Source organism: Buteo buteo, chromosome Z (genome assembly GCF_964188355.1).
Source record: "Buteo buteo chromosome Z, bButBut1.hap1.1, whole genome shotgun sequence".
NCBI classification, from domain to species: Eukaryota; Metazoa; Chordata; class Aves; order Accipitriformes; family Accipitridae; genus Buteo; species Buteo buteo.
The window spans coordinates 18,733,572-18,760,847 of record NC_134204.1 but is presented as its reverse complement, the minus strand read 5'-3'; the positions used below and the strand labels follow the sequence as shown (position 1 = coordinate 18,760,847).

At 38.5% G+C, this 27,276-nt stretch overlaps 1 long non-coding RNA gene across 5 annotated transcripts in view; it reads left to right on the top strand.

Moving 5' to 3' along the window:
- Positions 1–25,736, top strand: part of LOC142026816 (uncharacterized) — a 95,428-nt gene extending 69,692 nt beyond the window's left edge. For 2 of the 5 annotated variants that reach the window (XR_012648921.1, XR_012648925.1), the window contains exons 3-6: positions 3,760–3,978; positions 5,978–6,031; positions 22,876–22,916; positions 25,625–25,736. This is a non-coding gene — a long non-coding RNA (uncharacterized LOC142026816). The remainder of the gene's footprint in view (positions 1–3,759; positions 3,979–5,977; positions 6,032–22,875; positions 22,917–25,624) is intronic. The other 3 variants (XR_012648924.1, XR_012648922.1, XR_012648923.1) reach the window with 3 other exon arrangements.
- The last annotated feature ends 1,540 nt before the right edge of the window (positions 25,737–27,276 follow it).

Here is a 27,276-nt window from a genome sequence, read left to right as displayed (position 1 = left end):
TACATATCAAATAACAGGCTGTTTGTGATAATACCCATATTTGTATACTAATTGAAGGTCTAACCTGCTACTTTAAAATAACATATATAAACGAAGTAAATTACCAAGAAAAAGTGTATTCTTTCATTTTTAACAATGAACTCTAAAAGCTTGGTTTCCAAAATTTATGCAAAAAATATTTTGCATATACTGGTTAGTTTAGACAATAGCTGTATGGTGCAGTATTTTTAGCTAGACCAGTAACACCAAACCTGAAAAAAAAAAAATCTATTCAGTATGGTGATGGAGGAGCAATGTACTCTACAATTGTTTGCTTCTGGTGACTATGCTTCTAAACCTATGCCAGTCCAATCTTTAGTTATACTGCAGTTTAGTCTTCATTGCAATGGTAAAATATGAATAAGGTGTAAAAAGACCAGATTGCCAATTTAAGGTGGATCAGACCAGCAATACTCAGCAACTTTGCACATAATCACTTCTGTCTCTATTTTTGTACTCAGGGTCTTTAGAAAGACCTGGGGGTGGGGTTGGGGGGGTGGGGAAATCTGTTTTTCTTGTCACAGAATCATAGAATGGTTTGAGTTGGAAGGGACCTTAACAATCATCTATTTCCACCCCCCCTGCCATGGGCAGGGACACCTTCTACTACACCAGGTTGCTCAAAGCCCCATCCAACCTGGCCTTGAACGCTTCCAGGGATGGGGCATCCACAGCCTCTCTGGGCAACCTCTTCCAGTGCTTCACCACCATCACAGTAAAGAATTTCCTCCTTACATTTAATCTAAATCTACTCTCTTTCAGTTTAAAACCATTACCTCTTGTCCTATCACTACATGCCCTTGTAAAAAGTCCCTCTCCAGCTTTCTTGTAGGTCCCCATTAGGCACTGGAAGGCTGCTGTAAGATCTCCCCAGAGCCTTCTCTTCTCCAGGCTGAACAACCCCAACTCTCTCAGCCTGTCTTCACAGGAGAGGTTCTCCATCCCTCTGATGATCTTTGTGGCCCTCCTCTGGACGCGTTCCAACAGATCCATGTCCTTCTTATGTTGGGGGCTCCAGAACTGAACACAGTACTCCAGGTAGGGTCTCACGAGAGTGGAGTAGAGGGGGACAATCACCTCCCTCAACCTGCTGGTCACACTAGATGTGGCCCAGGATACGGTTGGCTTTCTGGGCTGCAAGTGCACCTTTTGGGTCATGTTGGTCTTCTCATCAACCAACAGCCTGAAGTCCTTCTCCGCAGGCCTTCCCTCAACCCATTCTTTGCCCAGCCTGTATTTGTGCTTGGGATTGCCCCGACCCATGTACAGGACCTTGCACTTGGCCTTGTTGAATTTCATGAGGTTTGCGTGGGCCCACCTCTCAAGCCTGTCAAGGTCCCTCTGGATGGCATCCCTTCCATCCAGCGTGTTACCTGCACCACACAGCTTGGTGTTATCACCAAACATGCTGAGGGTGCACTCAATCCCACTGTCCATGTTGCCGACACAGATGTTAAACAGCGCCACTCCCAATACCAACCCCTGAGGAATACCACTTGTCACCGCTCTCCACTCAGACATCGAGCTGTTGACAGCAACCCTTTGAGTGCGACCATCCCGCCAATTCCTTATCCACTGACTGGTCCATCCATCAAATCTGTGTCTCTCCAATTTAGAGACAAGTGATGTCATACGGCACAGTGTCAAATGCTCTGCATAGATGACAACATCTATCTTAGTATTTATTTTTTTCTATATGTTGTTTTGGCTGGAATGTAAACCCCCAGTGATTATTTTCCCTATCACTTGACAGTCAGTCTCATTCGTGTTTCTCAAGTGGTCATTTTCTGTGTGTGTGTGTGTGTTCAGAAGTTTGAAGTGTCAAGGAAATGCATGTATTACTCTATTTGGACTTACTGCTTTTATATTTTAGCTGTATGGAAAATGTAATAGTGTAGTCACAGTGTGCCATTTCCTTCAAAATACGTACATAGTTGCATTAAAGTATCTTTTGACCAATCTACTCAGATAAAGAGATCTCAGAAATATCCTGACTGTATGACCTGAGTTGCTAATGCCAAAATAAAATGCAAGTGGAAAAATGGGGTATATATAGATTTTATTTCTATTTATTTTCCTGGTTCTTGGGTGACCACTACAGAAATGACACAAACTAACCTGAGGAAAGAGGTAGGATTTAATATACTGCTTCATTAGTTCCTAAAAATCTTCCTTTTGTTCTGCTGATACATAGCTATCTGTCAAATGTGCTATGGCAGTCTGTTTCTGGACTTTATCCAAACATGAGCAAAATTAAAGAGAGATCTGGCAGATTGACACATAGTCCCAACACCTATGCTGCTCTAGGATAAAAATTTGTAAGTGTGGATAAGCTCCCCTGTGTGTGACAAGGCTGTAAGCAGGTCTGCAGATAGTATAGGAGAAAAGTAGTTATATTTGTAGATGATGGAAAGTTTCAGGAACTCTGAATGTACATTATTTTAGAAAAGGGACTGCTCTTTGAAGTAGGGATTCTCAGTTTACAGGCTGAGTTCCTCAGGCAACTTGCCAGGAGAATTCATGTGATCTATCCTCTACTTCCAAAAATTTGTTTCCTGGGAAATTTTGAACTCTGCTGTAGGCCATGCAGCAGACAGCAGTGATGTTAGTCTTCTCTTGATCACTGTCTTTCCTGGATCATCAGTCCACCCCTTTTCATTGTTATACAAGCACAGAGCAAATAAAATGCATATGAACTGTGCCATCTGTTATTGAAGAGACTAAATTCTTCTATTAACCAGACTAAATTTGCACAGGCAGGCACAGAACTGGAGACCTGTGTGATACCAGGAGAAAAGGACATGGGAATAAGTACCAGAAGGACAAGTATGTTCCACTGATGTCCATTACCATGTAATGACACTATGTCAAAATGGTTTCTATTATTATTTTTATATATTTTCATTAGCAGTAATTCACATAAGGATAAAAGAAACTGTAACTGTAATTACTCTATCCACCTAGCAATTAACATACAGATATCCTGATATTGTGGTACCTTAGCTTCATGATAATAGAGCTATTATTTCTGACTTGCTATTTCTGATATGAGTAACTGCAAAGGAAGGCAATCACAGGCTTAATTTTGAGGTTGGATTTCTTTATTTCCTTGTTAACCCAGGTTCTTATATCTGTAAATGAACAATAATATACTATGTTTATGCCCAGGAAACAGCACATTTTATTGAATTTCATCATAATTTTTTGTCCTTGCATTCGCTTTTTAGGAATATAAGTTAATTTGTTATGTATTTAGCTGGGCCTGCAAAAGTATGTAAACAACATGCAACATAAGAAGTAAAGATGTCAGAATTCTGCCTCAGTCTTTGTTGCTTCTTAAGAAGAGAATGCAATGCGAAGATGAGATATTTGTGAAACTGTAGCCTCCTTCTGGATTTAATTCAGAAGCTTATAAAAACAGGATGTAGCGAGTATTTGAAACTATAAATAAGTCTAATTCCCAGTAGTTCTTACATCTTAATTCCTCAGAAATTAGTGTATCTATAACATGAAATGTACTTGGTTAAAAGGAAAAAAACCCCCACCCTACACTACACAGCCAAACCCTCCCCAAGCAGAAGAGAAGGAGCACCTAAAATTTAACCTCTGAAAAAAGAAGCAGGTTTAAGGTTTAGATTTCTCTAGGCTGATGCTTTCAGAGAAACACAATTATGAGCCAAATAATTTCCTATTTTGTCTTCACTCTTATAATCTGTGCAGGGTTAGCTACCAAAAGGAAATACCAGTCTGCTGAGACAATGAAACTGAGTACAGCCTGTGTGAGTATTGTAGATGCTTCAAGATACTTCCTACAATTGGCTACAATTATGCCCCTGCTGACACATTGTCCATCTTCCAGTGATTCTTCTCACTTTGAAATGAAACAGTCAAAACTATGACTATCCAAAGGAGCACTGGGCATCTCGAATGATGAGAAAGGTATCTTTGTCCTAATTTTTGCAGATGTCCCTATCTAGCATGGGAAAAAGCCATCCTCTGTGTGTCTGTATTGTCCATGTATCAGGGGTTTACTCTGAAGACTGAGGGTAACAGATGGCTGGGGACCTTAAACTGCATGATATGAGTTTTATGAAAGGTCAGTCTGGGCCAGAACACAAAAAGATAAATGTAATCACATTATAAAGCATGACAGTACTGGGAGGAAAAGAAGAGGGATAGAGTCAGTAAAATATAGGTACATTCTGATGGAAATGTAACAAAAAATACAGGGATTCACTGAAACTGGTTAGTGCAAGAATAAGGGAAAATGAGGTGGGGAGTTCAGCCTTCAAAGATCAAAAAAATCATGTTATCAAAAAGTGTAGCTTTATTTTTTTTTATTCTTTATGTTGATTTACTAATAAATTTTTTTTAAAAAAGGAAGAAAAGGAATACAAGATGTGCACAAGTTTTTAAATTTTTTTTTTTCCAGCATTTACTCAAAAGCAGTTTCCTCTTAGTTTAATTACACTTTGAAATTTAAAACTTTGGTAGTAATATAACATCCATATTCAGGCTACATGGTTCACCTTCTGTTGGGAAAAGGTGAATTTTAAATCATGTAGCATATTGTAAAATACCCTCATTTGTTTAATGTGGTTTTATCTCTTATGATTGTATCCTCCCTGATTCAATTAGTTCAGTGGTGACTCCTGGGTTTTCTTCAGATTTACTGCAGTAGGGTTTCTCTTTCTGGCATATCTGATATGCAGAGGAGTTACGTCCTGTCATTTCATTCAGAGACGGATGGAAATGCTAATTTTCTAGGGAGGAAATCTTTGTCTGCAGTTTTATTAGTAATATGACTCCAAATTATCTTACAGGTGTTTTTCAGTGGTGAGGTTAGACTCCATCTCAATCTGATAAGGCATTCCTATTAAGCGGAAATTAGGCCAGTACTTGCAGAAAGAATAAAGTGCCATATGTCCTGACTTTTCATAGTGATCATTAAATCCCAGGAGGATATGTACACAATGTATTCAATTCTGAGAAAACAAAGAAGGTCTTCATGAAGCAGTTACAGTATTCTAACAAACAGCTAATTAGGATAAAGATATTAGGTACTCTGGTTAATATAAGGAGAAAAAGAACAAGTCTGTAAGCAGAGAACTCTGCAAAAGGATCCCTTTTCCCAATCTTGGTAGTTTATTTTTATGCATGAGCATAACAAAATATGATCTGAGTTGATATATTCTGAAATATAATTTGAAAAAAAAGGCAATTATACTTATATGCCATTTAATCACATCCCTCTGTTTATAAACATTTTAAAAAGACTTCCCATTTAAAAAAAAATTAAAATATTTGTGGATTAAAGCCTTCCACGTCTCCCAGACCTTATTTATAAGAAATATGACATAAGCAGTTCAGATACTGTAAGCCATCCAGTATTACTTATAATCTAAATCTGAAGAATGAAATATTCCAAGTATAACTTATACTTTCATGTATAAACTTTATGAAATTACAAGCCACAAAGGCATTGACACTGTATACAATGTGAAATTTTCTACCAGGTTTTAATGATATGTAGGTTTGCGATCAGATACTGCTGCCCCTTAGTGGCCTTTCTACGAAACAGAGAATCACCATTCTCAGGTGGCTTTTTTTTCTCTTACCACAGCCAGCGTTCAGCCAGTGTTTTTTATATAATGTTCGTACACATGTTACAGTTTAATTTTTAAAGGAATGGTTAGAACGCTGTCTTTGAAATGCAATTTGACTTTGCTCTTTATATTGACTACTACAAAATGGCACTACATTTCAACTTAGTAATAATATATAAAGCAGTAGCCAGAACATGGAAAGATATATTTTTAGGGAAATTCTATTCCATTGAGTTTTCCAAAGCAGCACAAACTGGTGCATTTTGGAATTTTGTTTTAATGCAAATAAATGTAAAACCCCTACAAACAGTGGGAATATTTCTTCTTTTCAGATTGCCGTGAAGCACAGACTGCAAAATGTGCTATAAATAGAACTTAAGAAAAAGGTAAGTGCAAGCTGCAAAGGCCAATTATTTTAGTTTTCAGCAGGGGTAACTACAGGGGTAACTACTAACACAAACATTAAAAAACCAGATGTGCTATGGAAAATATACAGTAAACTGTGTATAACATACTTTGGAGCCATTCCTATGATTCTGAGTAAGGGTTAGTGCAGATACTTAGAGCAAATTACTCAGAAACATAGGTAAACATGGTAGTTTTCTAAAGAAAAAGGCTCCCTTGCTTCCTTTTATTTTGGAAAATAAAGCATACATTTAAAAGAAGTCTGATGGTACCATCTATCTTTGATTTATTTTATTATGAAAACATTATTCAGAGAGATTTATTAACAAAAAGAATTGCATTTTCTCCTCCCTAATTAGGTCTAGGGACAAATTAAAGCTTCAGTTTATAGCTTCCAGGAAAATGCAGCATATGCAAGAGTCAGTATGATCCAGTGGTGCCATTATTATTTCTATTTAGATCATTACTTCCTTCTAGTTATGGTCCAGATATTGAAAATTTTCTGATTAGAATCAGGTGTCACACAGGTTGATTTTCAGAGCTTTTATATTCTCACTACCTTTGAAAAATCAAGGAGTTTACTGAGGTCTTTAGCACTGAAGTGCCTAATTTTAAATTTGAAGAAATGGGGATTGTATTTACACTGTTCTTGAGTGCCTGGAAGAGAATTTATATATGGATAATGTCAGTCAAAAAAAAAAAAAAAAAGGAAATTAATCAACTGAGAACTTTGGTTTTGACTATGGAGCTCTGGCTTTGGTTCATTTCCAGCACTGTCTTTTACAGACTTCAACAATTGCATTAGCGAGTGGTTTAAAGACAAGTTGACATTTAATGTGCTCAATTAGATGTACTTGTAGAGCAAAAAAAGTATTTCCCGTATTTCCAGGAAACCTGCAGATTCTCAAGGAAAACCATTGGTAAAACCCGCGGTTCTTTTAAACTTCACAAGATTCCAGCCTGTGGAGAGCTATGCAATTATTATCCCTTTCTAAATAAAAACTTTTTTCACATTGTCTAAAAACAGCAGTGCTGTAAAGCATGGTTTATTTATGTACTGCAGAACTGAAGCCTGACGATTATAGTATGTAACCTAGCCAAAGAGCTAAAAAGATGTAGCAGATTTACTGCTTTAAACAGCCATTGCACTGTATGGGTGAAAATTTTATCAACGCTGACAGGTTTACTAAATTCCAGAACTTGCTCAGGAAAGCAGCGGTAGCACCAAGGCCATCTCACTGAACACAGCATGTTGCTCTCTGTTCACTCCCTGTGGCACATTATTGGATGAACTTTCTCTGACTGTGAGCAATTTTTGCACTTTGGAACATACTGATGTGAGCCTCGGCTTCTGTCATTGATTTGAACTTAATCTGCATGTTGCATCTTTATTGTATGGCCATGATTCATTTAAAAGCAAATGCTTTTGAGCATGGCTGGCTGGCTTTCACGATAGGGTGGGCAGCCAGATAATGAAAACACTTCAGTGCTGGGTTTTTTTGGCTTATGTCTGGAAGGGAAAATGGCTAAAAACATTAGTCTCTCTGCTATTCAGAGTTTTGACTGCTTTAGCTAGGGGGGCCGGATTTACTGTTTCCTGTCCAGCAACTAGTTGGTGCATTATGTTCCATGTCTCTTTCCATTAGCTGAGCCCTATATGATGTCAATTGAGAAAAGCAGTAGCTGTACATTATAAAATCCGTGTAATGGTATGACAATGGTAGTGTTAAGGTGGCCTTTTACTTGGTTCCAATGTACATTTCACCATTATATTTCATGCCTCCAGCTCAGCTGCAGTGATAGAAAAAGGTTCAGCTATAGGCCAGCTGAAGTTTTAAATTTTTCCCTGAAACATTACGTAAGGGAGCACTTGATAGATGGAAAACACTGATACTCCTTTCAGTTTACCAAACGTATGACAACAATCTCAGTAACAGGCCTGACAACATCATAGATACTTCCAGGGGGAGGGTGACGGGGGAGGGGGGCAAACAAAAAATATCTTAGTAAAGTAGAAATTACGTATTGACAGAGTATGTTTTGCTTTAACCCTTATGTCACAGAGAAAACATTTCTGACAATGGTAGGTTCAGGGAAGGTAAATGAACCCAAAGTATTATGAGAGACACAGTTACGCTTAGATCTGGAAAGGAGTTCGTGTAACGTGAATCAGAAGACTGGAGCAGTAGGAAGGTGGTCTCTTCTTTCACAAGAATTGGATGCTCATTCAGAGTTGGATTGCACTTAGAGTGAATATTTACCAAAAGCAGAATCACAGCAGCTGTGCGATTTATGACATCTTACTTCATGCCCAAATTTATTTTAAAGATATATATGATGTGATTTTGTTATACTAAGAAAGCAATTATTGGTTGACTTAACAGCTACTTTCAATAATCACAGCAAAAGGTTTACACAAATCCAAAAGAGCAGAGAGAATAATTGGGACCAAATCGTCAAGTTTATCAGTAGCCTATGCCCAAAGTGTGCCCCATTTCTGTGCAGAGTTCCACATTTGCCTATATTGTATGGGTAAAATGCGACTATACATAGGGCTGCCAGGCAGCTATGGCTCTGCCTGTGGAGACATACTTAAAAGTATCATGAGACACTGCAACTACAAATGATTTTTCCACTAACCAAATCCAAAGTACCCTGTGAGATTTATTAGGGACAGTGTATAGCAATGTGTGGTTAGGGTTAAAAAAATTTTTCTGTTCTGAAAGGCTAATTTCAATTCACTGTAGTTTTTGCCAGTCCTTTATCTTACAAGCTGATATTTTGTAGGTTCATGTGCAGAAGGTAACGATCTTGCTCCAGAAGAGGCAGCCGGGTTGTGTGTGTGTAAATATTTCTCACTATATGAAAAGAATAAATGCACAGTGGTAGGACGTGCATGATTAGGAGGAGGAGAGTCTCTGGAAGCAGATATCTGAAGAAGGGGAAGGTAAAATATGGATGGCTTACTGGACTGCATTCCCTTTGCTGTGGGTAAACACATACTATCCTGAGCATATATGTATTTTTATAAAATGTTGTGATAAGGAAATATTTCACCCACATCACAACAAAACTTGCTTAGTTTGTTGTATCATCAGTGATAAAAAAATAATGTGTTCTTAAGGAGTTGACCCCCCCAAATTGGTCAAAGAATCCTTTTGATACCTAACCTTTTTCAGTGCTTTTTATTTGAAAACAAAATGGGATTTCTATTGTCTCTAAACAGAATAGATGCACAAAATTGTTCATTTTTTTTTCCTTCCCTAAAGGTTGGTTGATTGATAATTTGTAACAGGTTCACATGATTACAGGAAAAACCCTTTTTCCAATCTTCTCTGTTCATGGGATGGCATTTTTTAGTTTCTCCGCACGTTGATCTGCCCTGTCCATCACAAGTCCCTGATTCTTTACACAAATAAGACTGTCTTTTTTATGTCTGGACTGGAGCTCATGAGAATCACAGAAGCAGCTGAAATTATTCTGTACCATCATATAGATTACTAACATCTGAGGCTGTAAAAAGAAATCAGAGAACTATGCTTGTGCCAGGCTCTCTCGCTATTATCTTATGATAACACTAGTAATCCAGAAGCAGGCTATTACAGAAAGCAAACTCCTAATATCAGAAAAGATCCCAGAGGCCCTTTAGGAAGATTTAAAGTACAGACAAGAAATGAACAATACTAGAGTATAGTGAAGCCTTGAAGATCCTGAAAACTGAAATTGCTATTGCTGTAGAATCCTAAAGAATGTTTAAATCCCAAAGAGAATGTTTATTTTACAGAACATATTCCCATCATATTATTAGTTAAAAGAGGTTATGCATTCCTCCCTTCCAGCTTTTCCCTATGTCTTTAGTAAGAAAGCATTCTTAAGCGTATAGTATTTTGTAAAAGTAGTGGACAAATGAAGATTTAAGAACAGTTAGCTGCCTTGTTGCCATGGTTACCAAGAGTAATCCACACTGCTGAATACAGTAAAATAGAAACAGAATGTACCATTTTAAAGAGGGTACATCGAGAATATTTAAAAGTAAATTAACACTCAAAAAAAGAAAAACACCACAATTTATTTTAGACTGAGCTCCCTACTCAATATAGTTCTCTGTACAAAGCATATTTTATAGGTGGCAGGGTGATAAAAAAATACCTCTGTCATTTGGAATTGATTTTACATAATATATCTCTTCATTTCTGTAGCTGGAAATGTGTGTGTGCATGTGTGTGCACGCATGCAGACATGAATATCTGTTGTAGGGCAGTAGACAAATAGTGTCCTTTATTCCAAATACTAATAATAGCATACAATTTCATCTATACTGTGTGTGGTAAAATGTTTAGTTATTATTCTAGATTATAGACAATTTATGAAGTCAGGTTGTCTGTTTTCCAGAGTTCTGCTCCATGCCATCTTTTCAGATGAAACTCTTTAATATATTAGCACTTTTTATCAGGAGAGTAGTCTATAATATGTTAAGAAAGATAGAGAAAGACTTTTTACAAGGACCTATAGTGACAGGACAAGGGGTAATGATTTTACACTGAAAGAGGGTAGATTTAGATTAGATATTAGGAAAAAATTCTTTACTGTGAGGGTGGTGAGACACTGGAACAGGTTGCCCAGAGTTGTGGATGCCCCATCCCTGGCAGTGTTCAAGGCCAGGTTGGATGGGGCTTTGAGCAACCCAGTCTAGTGGAAGGTGTCCTTTCCCATGGCAGGGGTGTTGGAAATACCCAAACCCAAACCATTCTATGATTCTATGATTAAATAAGGTGTCTTAAATATAATAGAAACAAACAAATGAAGAGTTGTGTATCTCCATACACAATGAATTTTAATATCAAAAGCAATACACTTTAGGTTTTGAGCAACTAGAACACAGAATAACTCTGAATTTTTGTAAAAGCAGTGTTGTTTTTGCTCTTTTATTATGGTTTTCCTTTAACAGTTAGAAAGCTTAGACAGAAGTTAAGTCTTTTTTATATGTTTTATCCTTGAATGTGTGGTTAGCCTTTGGTATTTATGGATAATGAATCAAGTTACAGTTGATCCTGCTTTAAGGCTGGGAGATGGACAGGTGTGATGAACTTACACCTCATTTCTCTGTGATTTTCTTCCATTAGAAAAGGTTTTGTAAGAGGCAATTATCCCCTAAGCCAGAATGTAGGAAACAGTGAGACTGTTTAGTGCAGAAGGTAGCACTGCAGATTTTTATTAACTGTTAATTTCCTTGCAACAATTACAGGCTCCATAGAAATAATATTAGGTCCAGTGACTTTCAATAAGGATACTGAGTTAGATTTTCTAAGTATACGTGTGACTGCATTTAGACACTGAATGCCATAATTTTCAAAAAAAGCTTGGCTCCCTGTAAGATGAATTTTTAAAAGCTTGCTGGTTATTGGGCACTTTTGAAAATCTGGTTTCTTACTTAGGTGACAAAGCCTGGGCTACATCATTAGCAGATATAGAAGCTATACGCTCAGGGTTCTTGTGAATCAAAAGTGTAATCTACTTGCATATAGAACTGCACCATTTTCTCATGGTAACTCATGCATGTAGTTTAGTTGGCAACCAGCTAAAAATGTAGTCTTGGCAAAATATTTGAAATCATCACCAATGCATCTAGAAAAGAGAAAAGAAGATTGATCAGTGAAAAGCAGTCATTCAAAGACAAAAACCAACCTGGGTGCAGCTTAACGTTAGTAGAAAGGAAAGATTTCACCAAAACGAGGGTCTTCCATGTGACATCCCAGTGAAACAATTAAACAGAATTTGAACTATGAATTACTGTGTTAGTGAATAAGAAATAACTATCATTAAGGCACCTCTGTGGTAACAGTCTTGAGTTATGCTAGCACCATCTTTAGTGGAGCTGAATTGGGACTCTCTACTCCCAGACTGTTGTGATCATAGAACCTTCCCAAGCTTTGGGACTGAAGAGTCTTTGCTTTGTCTCTTTTGGCTTTCTGTAGAACTCTAACCGTTCTCACAACTCAGATGGACCCTACTTACATATTTATTTCTGCAACAGTATTAAGCCGGAGCCATCACTATGATGTATATTGACCCTTTTAGATTGGGATCAAAAGAACAGTTTTGAAAGTTAGGGGCAGGGATAGCTGGCCTAGTTTTGCCTGTAAATCAGCCTAGTGAAGCAATAGGTTTCAGATCATGGAGGGCACCTCTCACCTGTCTCTCGTGAGTTACTTAGGTAAGTAAATGCCAGTTCCCAAGGTGCTTTCTACAGCACCTTGCTCTAGGCAAGTGGTACTTGAATAATAAAGACAAGGAGATTAGAGTGAGTCCTCTGGGAAAACTAGAAAAAGGGGATTTTCTAGACCTGTTTCTTGCAAGGGGAGGAACTACTACCAAAAAGGACTGTCGTGTTTGCAGCCCAGCCAGTAACAAAGCACCACACAGCTGCTTGCTCACTCCTTCCCGCCCCGCTCTGATGGGATGGGGAGGAGAACCAGAAAGGAGAAAAGAAAAAAACTGGAACCTCGTGGGTTGAGATAAGGACAATTTACTGGGACAACACAAAAAGAGAAGTTACAACAACAACAATGGTACTAATAAAAGTATATACAAAATGAGTGATGCACAGTGCAACTGCTCACCACCCGGAACATGATGCTCTGCCATTTCCCCTGCTGAAAGCCGAGCACTGCCCCCAACCTGCTCCCCATTTATATACGGAGCATGATGTCACATGGTATGGAATAGCTCCTTGGCTAGTTCAGGTCAGCTGCCCTGTCTGTGCTCCCTCCCAGGTTCCTGTGAGAATTAACTCTATCCCCACTGAACTCAGGACATTATCCACCGCTTATTCTATACCATCTACATCATGCCCAGATCCTACATTTTCCAATTAATCACCACCACTTTCCTTGTCTTTGAGATATATATATGTATATATATGTGTATATGGACAACCCCCATACAAATAGCATTCCCTTAGTCTATGGGCCATCCCTCCAATGTGTCCATTGATTTTATTTAGTCCATGACTTTGGGGCTCCATCTGTTGTAACAGTCCTTCAACATAGGAGACATGGTGTGTGGTGTTGGATTGTTACATACTGTCTCTGGAGCTTGCAGCTGGTATATTTGATAGAACCCATGCTCTTGGTCTGCAGGCTGAAGAGGTTGGTCTTGAGGAAATCACTGGGCGCCAGTTCAAGTTCCATCACTGTTGCACTTGGCTCAGTTTCAAAGTCCATCCTTCAGTCATTTGGGTAGTTCTTACTGGAACACCCTTGATATGGTGTATAGCCACTATAGATTTAATGATATGCATTTGCAGGTTATTTAGCAGTTAAATATTATACAGCCCAATTCACTGGCTATTCTCTCCCAAAATCAAATCTCCCTGAGGTACACATCGAACTTCTCCATCCTTCTGCATCACCCACCAGGTGTACCCAGGTCCCTGAGCAAAAACAACTCCTTGAATGGGTTTGCCTCTGCTTGAGGGAGGACTAACCCAGACTGTCTTTCCTAACATACTCCTCATGCGCACTACAGGGACTTCATCCCCTTCTACAGTATGTGGAAGTCTTGGCTGGGCGGGGCCAGCCCAATTGGCAGATCCTCTAGTATTAACCAACCAGGTGGCCTTTGCTAAATGTGTATCCCAATGTTTGAAAGTCCCACCCCCATTGCTCTCAGTGTTGTTTTCAGCAGTCCACTGTATCATTCGATTTTTCTGGAGGCCAGTGAGTGATATGGGATGTGATATACCCACTCAATGCCATGCTTTTTGGCCCAGGTGTCTGTAAGGTTGTTTCACAAGTGAGTCCTGTTGTCCGATTTGATTCTTTCTGGGGTGCCACGTTGCTGCAAAACTTGTTCTTCAAGGCCCAGGATAGTGTTCCGGGCAGTGGTATGGGGCACAGATATGTTTCCAGCCATCCGGTGGTTGTTTCCACCATTGTAAGCACATGGTGCTTGCCTTGGCAGGTTTGTGGGAGTGTAATGTAGTCAATCTGCCAGGCCTCCCCACATTTATATTTCAGTCATTACCTTCCATACCACAGGGGTTTTAGCCACTTGGCTTGCTTAATTGCAGCAGATGTTTCACATTCATGGATAACCTGCATGACAATGTCCATGATGAAGCCCACCCCTCGATCACAAGCCCATCTATATGTTGCATCTCTTCTCTGATGACCTGAGGTATCATGGGCCCACGGAGCTATAAATAGCTCACGTCAGTTGCTGGGGTTAAAATAATGAAGGTGATAATCCTCCATCTTCTCCTTCTATCCCAGTTTAACTTTGATGCTTTCTTTGTCAATGTACTATTCCTCCTGTCACCCAGGGCTAGTTGCAGAACAAATTTACTTTGTGTGGGCATGAAGTTTACTCCTGACTATAATAATGTTGGAGTAGCTACTGGTATTTCACAACCCCAATGACTGGCAATGAGTTGCCTTGAAAAGGTGAGGTGAGCTGGCTTGAGGTGCTAGGCACTAATGTAGAGTGAAGGCTCTGGACACTGCTGCTCCGGAGTGGGAAGCTGTGTGAGAAACCTTTCCCATTCAGCTGCTATTGCACCCCACCAATCCCCTCAGGGTATGTCTATGGTTGCAGTCATAAGTGATTGCAATGTTCACTGTGTGTGAAAATGCACATTAGCTAGGTTTAGAGGTGGAAAACACCCCAGAAGCAGGGTAAATAAGCTTAGCAAGGGTGTTCTGTGTACCTCATCAGGGATGTTACTAATAGCTCTTATGCACAGACAAAGCTGAATTGAATTGCTGCTGTGACAGCTGCATAGACAGATCCCTAGCCATTTAGAGGGCTGGAGGCTTCACAGTCCTATTCTGAAGTTGTGGGTTTTGGTGTTTTTTTTTTTTTTTTTTTTTTTTAAAATACATATACCAGTGTTTTCTCCTTACCTTTTTGCTAATACTCTGATGTGGTAAAATTACATTTGTCTATCATGCTGCCTGATCATATAACTAGAAAATGATATTTTTAGCTTGAAAAAGAAATGCTACCCCTGCTGGTAGGTAAATCTGCAGGGAGCACCCTGTAGCAGTGATTGTTTCACTCCAGATAACAAAGCATTATCCACAGGTTTAATTTTATTATTGTTTTAGTTTTCTGCCAAGGATGCCCAATAAGAAAGGTCAAGGTATCATCAAAGCATAGACAGATTTTTGCTGAATGACATAAAACTGTCAGAGATGCTGAGCTTTGATGTTCCATTAAGTGATCGATGTAGATTACTGACTTTTGGCTAAATGCTGCTCAACTCTATAAGGTCAATATTTGTTAGTTCATTGGTAGAATAATTAATCAATCAATACAGGATGCTTGAAGTCAGGAAAAAAATATTGCCAAGACTGTATGTCTGGCATTAGTAACTAAAATTATTTCACAATGTCTTTAGAGTGTTATTAACTTCCTGTGTACAGAATTTATTTGTAACCATCACATTTCTAGTGGAAGGAAGGAAAAAAAAATAATCCAAGTGAAGAGCACTTCTTGTAACCTTGAGCTCCTGGAAGGAAAAACCTCTAACAAGCGGAGTGCATCATCATTAGTTCTTCCCTTTCACATCATCACACTCAGCTTGGGAAATAATTACATGCAATTTTTCTATTTTACAGTTGGGCCACATGACACAATATTCTTTCTTTAAAGCTCCTATTCCAGTTCTCCCATTTTGTCTTTTATTGTAGTCTATAGCATTGCCAGTAGCTTCTCACATGTCTCCACTGGAAGCTTTTACAGTACTGGATGTACAGTGCCTTGCACGAAGAGGGTCTGAACCATCAGCACGGACTTTTTAGACCACAGACTACTGCAGTAATATTAATGAATAGGGATAAAGGGCTTTCATACATACCCTGGGTATTTTCCAGATATAATAGATTTAAACTTCACAATTTCATTAGAATTTGTACTCTAATGCACATCACATTGCTTTCAACTTACATACAAAACGTGTGTATAGACTTCTTCTTGTCTAGAATGCTAACATGAGCACTTCTTCACTCAATTGACATGTCCAGGATGCTTTCAGACTGTGGGAATTGAAATGAAGAGCCCTTTCACAGAGGATTACAAAAGGACAAGTTTGTAATGGAAGATTTTGAATAAGTTTAGAAACAAATTCCATCTTTATATATCTTGCAATTGTGCATACACAAATGTCACCTTTTTGTGGTAAATTTCTGCAGTCCTGAGCACAGTAAGATCTTGATCTGTGTATGACACTATAAAAATCATAAATCATAATAAAGAAGTGCTTTTAAAATAATTGTTTATAACTGATGGTTGCATTCAATAACGAGATCCAAATGTGTTCTTGAAAATTAAGGAAATGCCATGCTGAATGTTTGAAGAATAAATAGCTGACCCTGTCCATAAGGAAAGAAGTAAGAATATTGTTTCCCTTGTGTTTTTCTTCTTACCAAATCTAAGTATCAAACTCAAATTAATCAATATCAGAATTAATTAATAGAAGTGGGAAAAAAGGGAATTGCAATACAGATCCTAGGTTTGCTAGGATCAATCACTTAGGACTTGGAAAAAGTAGAGAAAGAACAGCTTCATGGTGTTCAATGGTGAGAGACACAGCTGTATTTTGTCAATGCTTAAGAGCTACATGCCAGCTGGCTTGCAAATGCTAGACCTAAATAAGACCTGGCTTTGATTTTTAAGTAGGCCACGCTATGATTTTATGTAACTCCCTCAACCATGCAGTCTGGTAGAACGATTCTGCAAGGGAGAGGCTGAGCACTGCTATGCAGGAGTTCATTCCTTGCCATCTGACACTAAGGGCACATTGTTCAGAGCAATTGGGGCTGCACCAAGTAGTATGAAATTATGGTCCTTTAGACCCTACTTATCCTGACAACAACAGCAGAGACTTTTACTTCCATTTTAACAATGGAGAACTGAAGCACCGACAGCCTACATGTCTTGAATTTTGAGCAGAGCAGGCAACTGTGCCCAGATTTACCAAGCCATAGTTTTATTTTGAATCAACTGAAAATACATAAGCCTCTTGGTACTTTATTAAAATTACTAGAAGTTTGATATACTCTCATAAGAAGTTTAATTCAAAGGATATGACAGTTATGTCACTCATTTACTCACACAGTTATGTCAAAGCTGTGGATTTATGAGGCCTTGTTAAATTGGTAACTATATAATTTGACTGATTTTTTAAAAGTTATTTTATTAAGAAATATTTGTGGTTTAGCATGATGGAGCCCAGAAAAGACAGGCTCAGAGCTTTTCTCTCATGTTATTGGTTAGTTCAAAGTTTGTATAAAGTCAGTCTAAGACCACAGATTACAAGAAAATTCTCTGACATAACTTCTCCAACAAGGTGGAAGTTTTACAGTTTGTCTTGTACTACCTCATGGTTTAATTTTTCTGGATGTCTATGTAGAATTAGAATAATGTACTTCCATTTTCAAATCCTGCAAAAACATTAGAGATCCATTTGCCTTGCATCATCTACTTATTCAAGTTGAGATGGCTCAGGGTGTCAGATGGTCTGAGCTTTGCAGAAGGGAAAAGGAGCACTTCAGTGAAGTTTCCTATGTACCATGTTTCACTGGATTATACTGGGCTACTGTGCCACAATTTGTTATATCACATCACAACTAACAAGTCATGACAGAAATAAACCAATAAGGACGCAAGGTACCACAACACTTAGCTCTAGCAAATGCATACAACCAGAAAATCAAATGGCATTGAAACAGACATTGCACCTCAATTATTGTAATTTCCTTTTCACCAACAGTTTTCACACAGTGATTCTAGGATTTTTATGCTGACAAAAGGCCATCATGATCCAAACTGTGGTTCCAAGCAGGGGTTAAGCATCTCTCTGAAATGGGAAAGCCTGCTCTGTTTGAGCAACAATTACTCTGAAAATCAGCAGTCTGAAGAACAGTTTTCTTCCCTAATATGGTACTGCAAAAATGATCTCTAAACTTATGTGTTACTGTTATGCTCCCTGTTGTACTCCATCAGGTTGGAAATATCTCAGTACTGGGTGCTGTACAGACATACAGAAAGATGTATTATCTGATTCAGCATAAGTATCTTGAAATTTGAAAGAATGTTGGAAAGAAAGCTGGAAATCCCAAACAGCTACTTTCACTGGGAATCAATAAAAAATTAATCCAAGTTCTGATTAGGGTGTAAGTTACAACATAACAATCCCTCTGCCATCAGGAGATGCTGGAGAGCTTCCCAAAGGAGGTAATGTTGTTGTCTCTGTTTTATAGAAAAGGAGGAAAACAAGGAATTGATTTGTTCAGAATGACCCAGGAGGTGAGTGGCCAAAGCTAGACCATGGGTAATGCCATCAGAGAGGTGAATACATACTACTTTGTCTGCTCCATGGGGTGCATGTTCTATGGCTTCTGATGAAGAAGCTTTCCAAGCAGTAACAATGTAGTCAAGATGTACTCAAAAGTTCCCTGAAGTACAAGCATGTTAAAACTGGCTGCCTGTAATTTTCTCCTTTTTAAAACTTCTTCAAGGAAGATTCCTCAGAACATTTATGATATTGGTGAAAGGTTATACCCTTTTAAGAATTTTAAATATTGGACGTCATATTTTTCTGAAGAATTGTATGCAGAGGAAATTCTTGATAGTAGTCATTTTCTCAGCTTGTTTTTCCCCTCTGGCTGAAAGCATTTACTTCAGAGGCAAATGAAAACTTTTGCTTTTTGGGAATATTGTCCTAAACCCATATTTTTTCTTGTAGAAATACAAGCCAAAAAGCCCAAGAGAAAAATCAATGTTTTCCCACTTATCCATCTTTCTTGTTTTATGTTTGGTTGCAGTAAAAGAACATAGATAGATGATTTGCTGCTATTTAAATATGAGTTTTGTCTTGAACCCTGTCAGAGTGAGTAGCACTCAATATGAAACTGCAAAATAACAACTTTTATGAAGAGTTCTTAGAAACAGCATCAGCAAATGTCTCCGAGACTTTATCCTGTAACATGCCTGGATGGCACCTTTAGCATAAGCTATGATTTATATCCAGATGCAGCTTGATATGTAGGTGGATAGTTGTGTTTCAAAGCAGGACGGTCAGCAGGTAAATTTTCTAAGCCAGACGGGTTGCCAATACAGAGGGACTGGAATAGCAACCAATGGTGTGGGTACAATTCTCTCCTGGATTAGAGGAACACACAGTCCTGTGAATTTTCCTTTGCAGAGTACAGCTGGATGGAACTAGACATTTGGAGGTTATGTAGATGTAAATTGTATTCTGAAGTATACTGGCATATATTTTCACATATTTTTAATGGGCAGATACAAAAGGAAGGTTTGTAGGAAATCTGATGGCACACACATTTGCTAATATCCGTGTGGTGTGTTGATCCTGGTGGGACACCAGGTGCCCACCAAAGTCGCTCTGTCACTCATCCCCCTCAGCTAGACAGGGGAGAAAAAAATATAACAAAAGGCTTGTGGATCAGGGTAAGGACAGGGAAAGATCACTCATCAATTACTGTCATGGGCAAAACAGACTCGACTTGGGGAAAATCAACTTAATTTATTGCCAATCAAACCAGAGTAGGGTAATGAGAAATAAAACCGAATCTTAAAACACCTTTCCCCCACCCCTCCCTCCTTCCCGGGCGCAACTTCACTCCTGAATTCTCCACCTCATCCCCGCAGTGGTGCAGGGGGACAGGGAATGGGGTTTGTAGTCAGTTCATCACATGTTGTCTCTGTCGCTTCATCCTCCTCAGAGGCAGGATTCATCACACTCTTCCCCTGCTCCAGAGTGGGGTCCCTCCCATGGGAGACAGTCCTTCACAAACTTCTCCAGTGTGAGTCCTTCCCACAAGCTGCAGTTCATTAATTGCTCCAGCATGGGTCCCTTCCACAGGCTGCAGTCCTTCAGGCACAGACTGCTCCAGCGTGGGTCCCCCACAGGGTCACAAGTCCTGCCAGAAAACCTGCTCCAGCGTGGGCTCCTCTCTCCACGGGGCCGCAGGTCCTGCCAGGACCCTGCTCCAGCACGGGCTTCCTATGGGGTCACAGCCTCCTTTGGGAACCCACCTGCTCCGGCGTGGGGTCCTCCATGGCCTGCAGGTGGAGATCTGCTCCACCATGGACCTCCCTGGGCTGCAGGGGGACAGCCTGCCTCACCATGGTCTTCATCACAGGCTGCAGGGGAATCTCTGCTCCGGCGCCTGGAGCACCTCCTCCCCCTCCTTCTTCACTGACCTGGGGGTCTGCAGGGTCATTTCTTTTACATGTTCTCACTCCTCTCTCCGGCTGCAGTTTTCTGTGCCGCAGCAACTTTTTTCCCCCTTCTTAAATCTGTTATCCCAGAGGTGCTACCGCCATCACTGGTGGGCTTGGCCTTGGCCAGCGGCAGGTCCGTCTTGGAGCCGGCTGGCATTGGCTTTATCAGACACAGGGGAAGCTTCTAGCAGCTTCTCACAGAAGCCACCCCTGTAGCCCCTCCACTACCAAAACCTTGCCACACAAACCCGATACAATCCGTTACACCCAATTAGGACATGCTGCAATGGTGGAAGTGGTAGGCAACCTCTATATTATGAACTGATAGGAGGCACTAAACATGAAAACATTGCTCTCATTTGGCTGCCTCGGGGCTGTCTTAAGTGCTAAGCTTTTGATCATAGTGACAGTTTTAAACCCCTTAAGAAAACTAGAACTGAAAATAAAAAAGCTGACAGCTGTGGTTCCCCTCTCTCTGTCTCTCTTTGCCTTCCTATTATCCTAAACCCTTGAAGATCTCTGGAGAGAGATACGGCTCCTACTGCACATGTGATGAAACGACAGTCATCATGTGTCCCTTGCAAGTGCACTATATGTGTCCTTTTCACTTCTGTCAGGTTATTGTGACTACTAAAAGGCACGACCCTCAAGGTATGAACACACGTTACTCAAAGAGCTAAGGTGGTGCAAGTTTATAGTTATGTATGGTGTCCTTACGTCTGTGTGAATTCTGAAATCTGGTTGCTGTTGAATAGTAATCAGGCAGCAAGCAGTTTATGGTTTAAGTAAATTCAGCTGTGAAGCCAATTAACCTCTTTGGATGGGTGGGTGGGTGGGGGAAGCAAGCTCTTGATAGGAACAGGGAAAGCTTTAAAACACACTACAGAACTAAAAATATAATTTTATCGTATAATAGTTATTACATGTTTAAAAAGTTTCATGTTATATTTGGCCAATGGACGAATGAAGATAAAATCTGAATGTCAGGTTAATAGTAAGTCTATTCTAGCTGTAGATGCTGTCGCTGTAATTATGATGTTCATTATTGCTCTAGGAAAAACCACAAATCCCTAATTGTAGAAATACATACACTCAGATTTTATATGCAAACACAAAAGTAGGCTTTTTTACAAATGTAGCTGTGTAACTGTGAATTTTGCAGGTATAGCTGGAAAGATCTGTTCAAAATAGGGTTAGTAACAGCCACTCTAACATAAGCTATTAAGAACTTTTATGGAAACTCTAATGCCACCTATACAAATTCTTTATCAAAATCAGTTCAGCTGAATAGCTACATGGGGAATTGTAGAGACAGTAGATGAGACATTCCATTTATGGCCTTGAAGGACATTGTAATGATCTATTGTCCAAGATTGTCAGTGCTGTGGCTCCTAAACTATCTTCCCAATATACCACTTTCTAGAGTCATCATAGTTTATGGATGACAATGACTGATTGCATATTTGGAAGCACCACTGGCAGAAATTACACTCTAGTTATGGCTGAGAAAGTTTTCAAATTTCTGTACTGCAGGTGAAGGGGAAGTAAAACATTAAAAAAAAATTGTCTTCTATTATAGCATCTGATAAATCTGCTTCAGTAGAATTCTAATATTGGCTGCTGACAGACTGATAAATCATTGCAGGCTCCACTTAAACAAGTTAGATTTCTCTTACTGTAGGGGAATTTTCTGTTGACTTCAAGAATTAGATCAGAATCAGACAGAAGCACGTTTGTGGTAGGTGAAATGCACTTTTTTACTTGGTAGGCTTAGACTAACATTATTCACTGCGTTTCTAAAGACAATAACAGAGATTCATCCAGTGTTCTCTGAATGCTTCTGTGAACAATGCGCATGACGCTGGGTTACAAGTCTAAAACAAGCTGAAACAGCCTCCCTTAAAAAAAAATTATTCAGCCTGAAATACATACTTTTTTGTCAAAACAGAAAAAAAATATCTCAGTGTATGAAGAGGAATATAGGACTCCATGTGTAGTGTCATGTGTAGTAGATACATTGGATTTATCTACACAAATCTATGGAGTGGTTTCTTTAGAGAGTTTCTTTGGGGGTTTCCAGTGCAGAAGTGGAAGCACTGTGCAAGAAGTACGATAATCCGCTGTTTTGTTAAAGCCCTGTACTGTCAATGGCCTTATATATTTTGATCAGGATTGCTTCTGCTCCTGTGTTTATGCACACAATACCAAGAGTAGCAAGTAAACACCGTTAACAGCAACGTAGTGGGCAATAAAAATATGCTTCAGGTTTCCCAAAAGACCATCTTAGGGATAGTCTCAATGTGGAGATGGATGTTCAAGTTTAAGCCTGATTACTGAGAACTACAAAAAAGACTGTGGAAAAAAAAAAAAAAAAAAAGTAAAAGAGACAAGATGGTTCAAAATTTTTAAGGTGGACAGAAAAATACACTGTTAATTCCACTAAGTCCAGAATCAACAAGGAAAATGACAGAGTAATTGTAAGTGTTGATGTGGCTCCTGGGTCTTTCTAAGCAATGAGAGATATATTTATACTGCAAAAACATGTAATGTATCACTGTAATTTTGTATTTTACAGCCAAAAGATTCAGATTGGAAAGCTGAAAGCTTAATAAACAGGTAAGTAATGGAGAAGAAATACTTCAACACTGTTTATAATCCAAGCAAGCTTTAAAGTCCTGTGTATCTTTGTAACTTCCTCTCTAGGAAGTAAGCCCTGTTTTAGAAAGGTACTATATAAGTGCTTTGTTTAATGATACTTCACTGAATTGGAGCTGTAGAGCCATTGCACTGAATGTTTCAAATCTGTCACCATATAGTTACCTTCTAAAAGATACACAGTCACTTAAAATCCTCTTCTTCATATCTGATGATGTTGATAAAACATTATCAACATTTAAATTGCTTTAGTAGTCTCAATGACAGGAATCACACCAAGCAATATAATTCATTCCAGACTCTCACAGCCCAGTAACTGTATTCTCTGACACAGAACCAGCCAGATCACAAATGAGATAGATACAAATTTTAAACTCCTATCAGAATTTGAATTTGGAGGTTGATAGAGCCTGTTCTAGACATAAAACAGGCATTGCATGGAAGTCCAACAGTTACTACCTAGACATGGAGAATATCCAACTCAGGATCTGGTTTCAGGGTTGAGACCTGTTATGTAGCATAGAGAATTGATTTTAGTGAATTCATAATTGCCTTTATAGAGAGTTTGACAATAGGAATTGCCATGTTCTGTTTTTACTACATAGCACATTCATTAAAGCATATCATTGAAAGAATTATTGTGTATGAAAATGGTATAGGATGGTATTTATTAAGAATAAAAATGGTTCATTTGATTTCCTTGGTGTTTTCCTGTCCAAAAGTTTAAATGGTAGTGAAAATGGTGTCTGTCTTTTACAATCATGATTTTAAAAAAATCATTGGCAGAGATTAACCTCTCTGAACAGCGGTTGTTTGTAGCATAAATGGACTTTTCTTTGTGCATACAATAATGTTATCTTTAGCAATCTGTCCTGCTTAGCAGAAGCTCCTTAATTTAGCAACATAACTGCTTCAAAACACTTCTTCTTGCTTTCTTTTTAAACAGCCATTTTTTCTAATACAGTTCTGATGACCTTGATGGATATTATATCCTGTTTCTATTGTCCTAATACCCCAGTTAGGGTCTCTCAGAGTTTGCTGATAATTTCTTTGCTGTGTTTGTAGGTGATGACAATTTTGATAAGCTACTTACACTTCTGTAGTATTTCAGATTATAATTTTATACTGCATCTCATTTGATTCTTAGTTTATTAGTTCTAATATTCAGTGACACCTCTGTCAGGTCAAAGTGAAGGCAGAATAAATAAGGAATAAATAATGAATAAAGAGTTATTATGAATAAAGAGATATTACCATTCTTCATGAATTCTTTTTTCTATGATAACAGAAAGACCAACTCTATTATTTTTTTCAAGGACACTTTACTCCACACATTTGCATAAAAACTCTTTTATTAAAATTACAAGAAAATATATGAGAGTTATCCACTAAAATAAATGCTCAGTTACTCAGTTATGAAAAAATGTATTCAGTGTATCCACATGTACTAGAAAAATCCATCTCAGAAAAAATTTTTTGTTTTGGTGGAGGTTTAACTGCCTAACCCAACAATGAATTTTTAATTCAGTAAGCCAAGTAGTTGACTAAAAATCCATTGATTGTGAGCAATGTGGCAAAGGGAAACATTTGATAAAAACAAAACCACATTGAGTCTCCTGCTGAACCTTCACTTACATGTTCCAAAAGAGGGCAGCAAATGTCTGCCTATCCGGTGCTTGTCAGTTCTGGTCAGCAGTGGTCACTAATGGCAGTGATGCAGATCTTTCTTATATTTTAATCTTAAATTGCTTGTTATGATCAGAAAGGATTTTCTGTGGAAGGGATATAAGCCTGATTGGCTCATCTGTACAATATGTATCTTTTAAAATATTAACAAGAGGAAGAGACTGCATGCTGGATTTTTCCTTTATCTTACTGCAGGTCTGGTAAAATACAATTCAGAATAGACACAACAAAATAATCTGTGCAGTTCAGAATAAAATCTCTCATGTTCTTTTACACCCATATTCAATTTCCTCCTTTTTTCCCCTCCTGTAGTAGTGAAAACATTGAATAAAAATAAATAGCCACCCATCCTAACCCAAAGACACATGCAGGAAACAAACAAACAAAAAAATCTTTCACATATGGAATTGGAATTCTACAGTACAGTAGGGGGGTTGTAGTATCAATGTACATCTTCAGAAAGGCTGAGTAGAAAAAACAGGGATGAAATTAAGACTTTCTTCTGAAGAGTTAATACACCAGGTCCAAAATGCTGTTTCTTCTCAGAAAAAAGTCTGAAAAATAATGTAGATATATATAATTTATTGAGTATTTTATTGTTCACTTTACTACTCCCCCTAAAGATGGCTTACTAACTCTCATCACTGTGAATGTGTATTCTTATGTTCATACTTGCACACACTTATGCATGCTTTTGTGAATTCCAGCTACTACATTTTCCACTTGTTTGCATGGATGCTCATTACCAAAGTAGCTAGTCTTTAAACACAGCAAAATAAGGAAGGAAAAAAAAACAATTGCCACACAAAAGCAAAGAAGTGATTAAAAATCTCTCTCTCTCTTTTTAATAGGGAGAATAAAATTGGGATTTTTAACAACTCTAGGATTTTTTTTTTTTTCAAATTCAGTGTGACTTTTTTTAAAAACAGAATCTTGAATATAATGACACAATATGTTGACAGTATTTTCCCTCCCTTTTGCAGAATTGGAAGATATTTCATAGAAAAGTGTGCAGGAATGGCTTGCATGCATAGAAGGTACAGCTATAAACTAATGTCACAAGGCACATTGTGCATTATGAATAAAATACCTTGAAATTTGTATGTGTTGGTAAATTTTTGTAGTACTGAAGTATTTGAATTCTGTACATTTGTTCAGCATGTTAGAAGGCTCTTGGCCTATCCATTTTTAGTTTGCTTTCCAGTGTGTTAATATTATGTGTCTCCTTTAAAACCATTTGGATTTTCTGGATGTTAATTCACTTGTTACTAGTTGGATGAGGTTTATTATTAGAATTTCATATTCCTATCTGAAATGCTCAGAGCAGGGCTAAATTTGTCAGGTCACTGGGGGCCTTGTCCAGCTGAGGTTTCAAAACCTGCAGGAATGGAAATTTCATAACCTCTCTGGGTAACCTCTTTCAGTGTTGAAACACTCTCATGGGGAAGAATTGTCTGTATGCCCAGCTGGAGTTTCCCATGTTCAACTTCCTATCTGTTGACTGTTCTTCCACTGTGCACCTCCCAGAAAAGTCAGCTATGTCTTCTCACTAACTCCTTTTTATATACAAACACATCTACAGAAAGAGTTGACTAGAAAAACAAAGGATGAACTCATTTTCAAGGCATTATCCACCAGGATTGCCAAGTGCCGTTCTGTAGAGTTGCAATCTAGCCAGCTGGGCCCCAGACTGGGCTGATGTATGAAGGAACTCTCCCTCAGGGGCAGGACATTGCATTTGCCTTTGTTGAGCTTCAAGAGGTTATTGTCTGCCCATTCCATCATTTCAGCATGATGACCTTCAAATATGCACAGAGGAAGGAGAAATGTGCTGTCCATAACCATGATGGACAGAAAAAGAGGTCATGACCTAAACCGTAGCCAGAGAGATCTAGGTTAGATGTTAGGGAGACAAGTCAAGTAGTAAAGAGAATGAAGCACCAAAACTGGTTGCTTCAGAAGACTGTGGAATCCTTATCATTAGAGGCTGTTTCAAATGGATTAGGCAAACATCTGGCAGGAAAGAGGTAGGGCTGGATGCACCTATCTTCGGATAAAGGGATTCAGTAAATGGAAGCAGAAATGAGATCCCCTCCTGTACCGTTGGTTTTGTAAAAGGGCCTTAGGCATCTGCCATCAGGTTGATTCCCCATATGATGGAAAACTTCAGATTTCCTTATACCACACAATTCTTTAAGGGATTGTTACTGAGAAACATAACTCTAAAAGAAATGCATTTATTTAATTTATGCAGAGGAGCAAAAAGTCTCATTTTCTATTAACTAGACTAAAGTTATCAAAATCACCTGAGTTAGAAGCAAATGAAATTTACTCCTCTTAGTTAGAAATTGAAATTGTTTTGCTTTCCTCCTCCATTTTTTCATTTATAGAACAATTGCTCTTGATATTTCCTTCAACATTTTTTAATTCTCACTCAGTAGGTAAATAAATCTAAACAATTACAATGCTTATGTTGCTACTGCAACTAATTGTAATATTAAATTCCCCCTGTGAATGGAATTTTAATGTTCTTGGTGGCGTTTTGTCAGCAATTTGCCTGCTGTTTAAAAGATCAGTGTCTAATGGGATTAAGGTAGATAATCAAATCTCAAACTGGAATCAGGGTGTGAGGTTT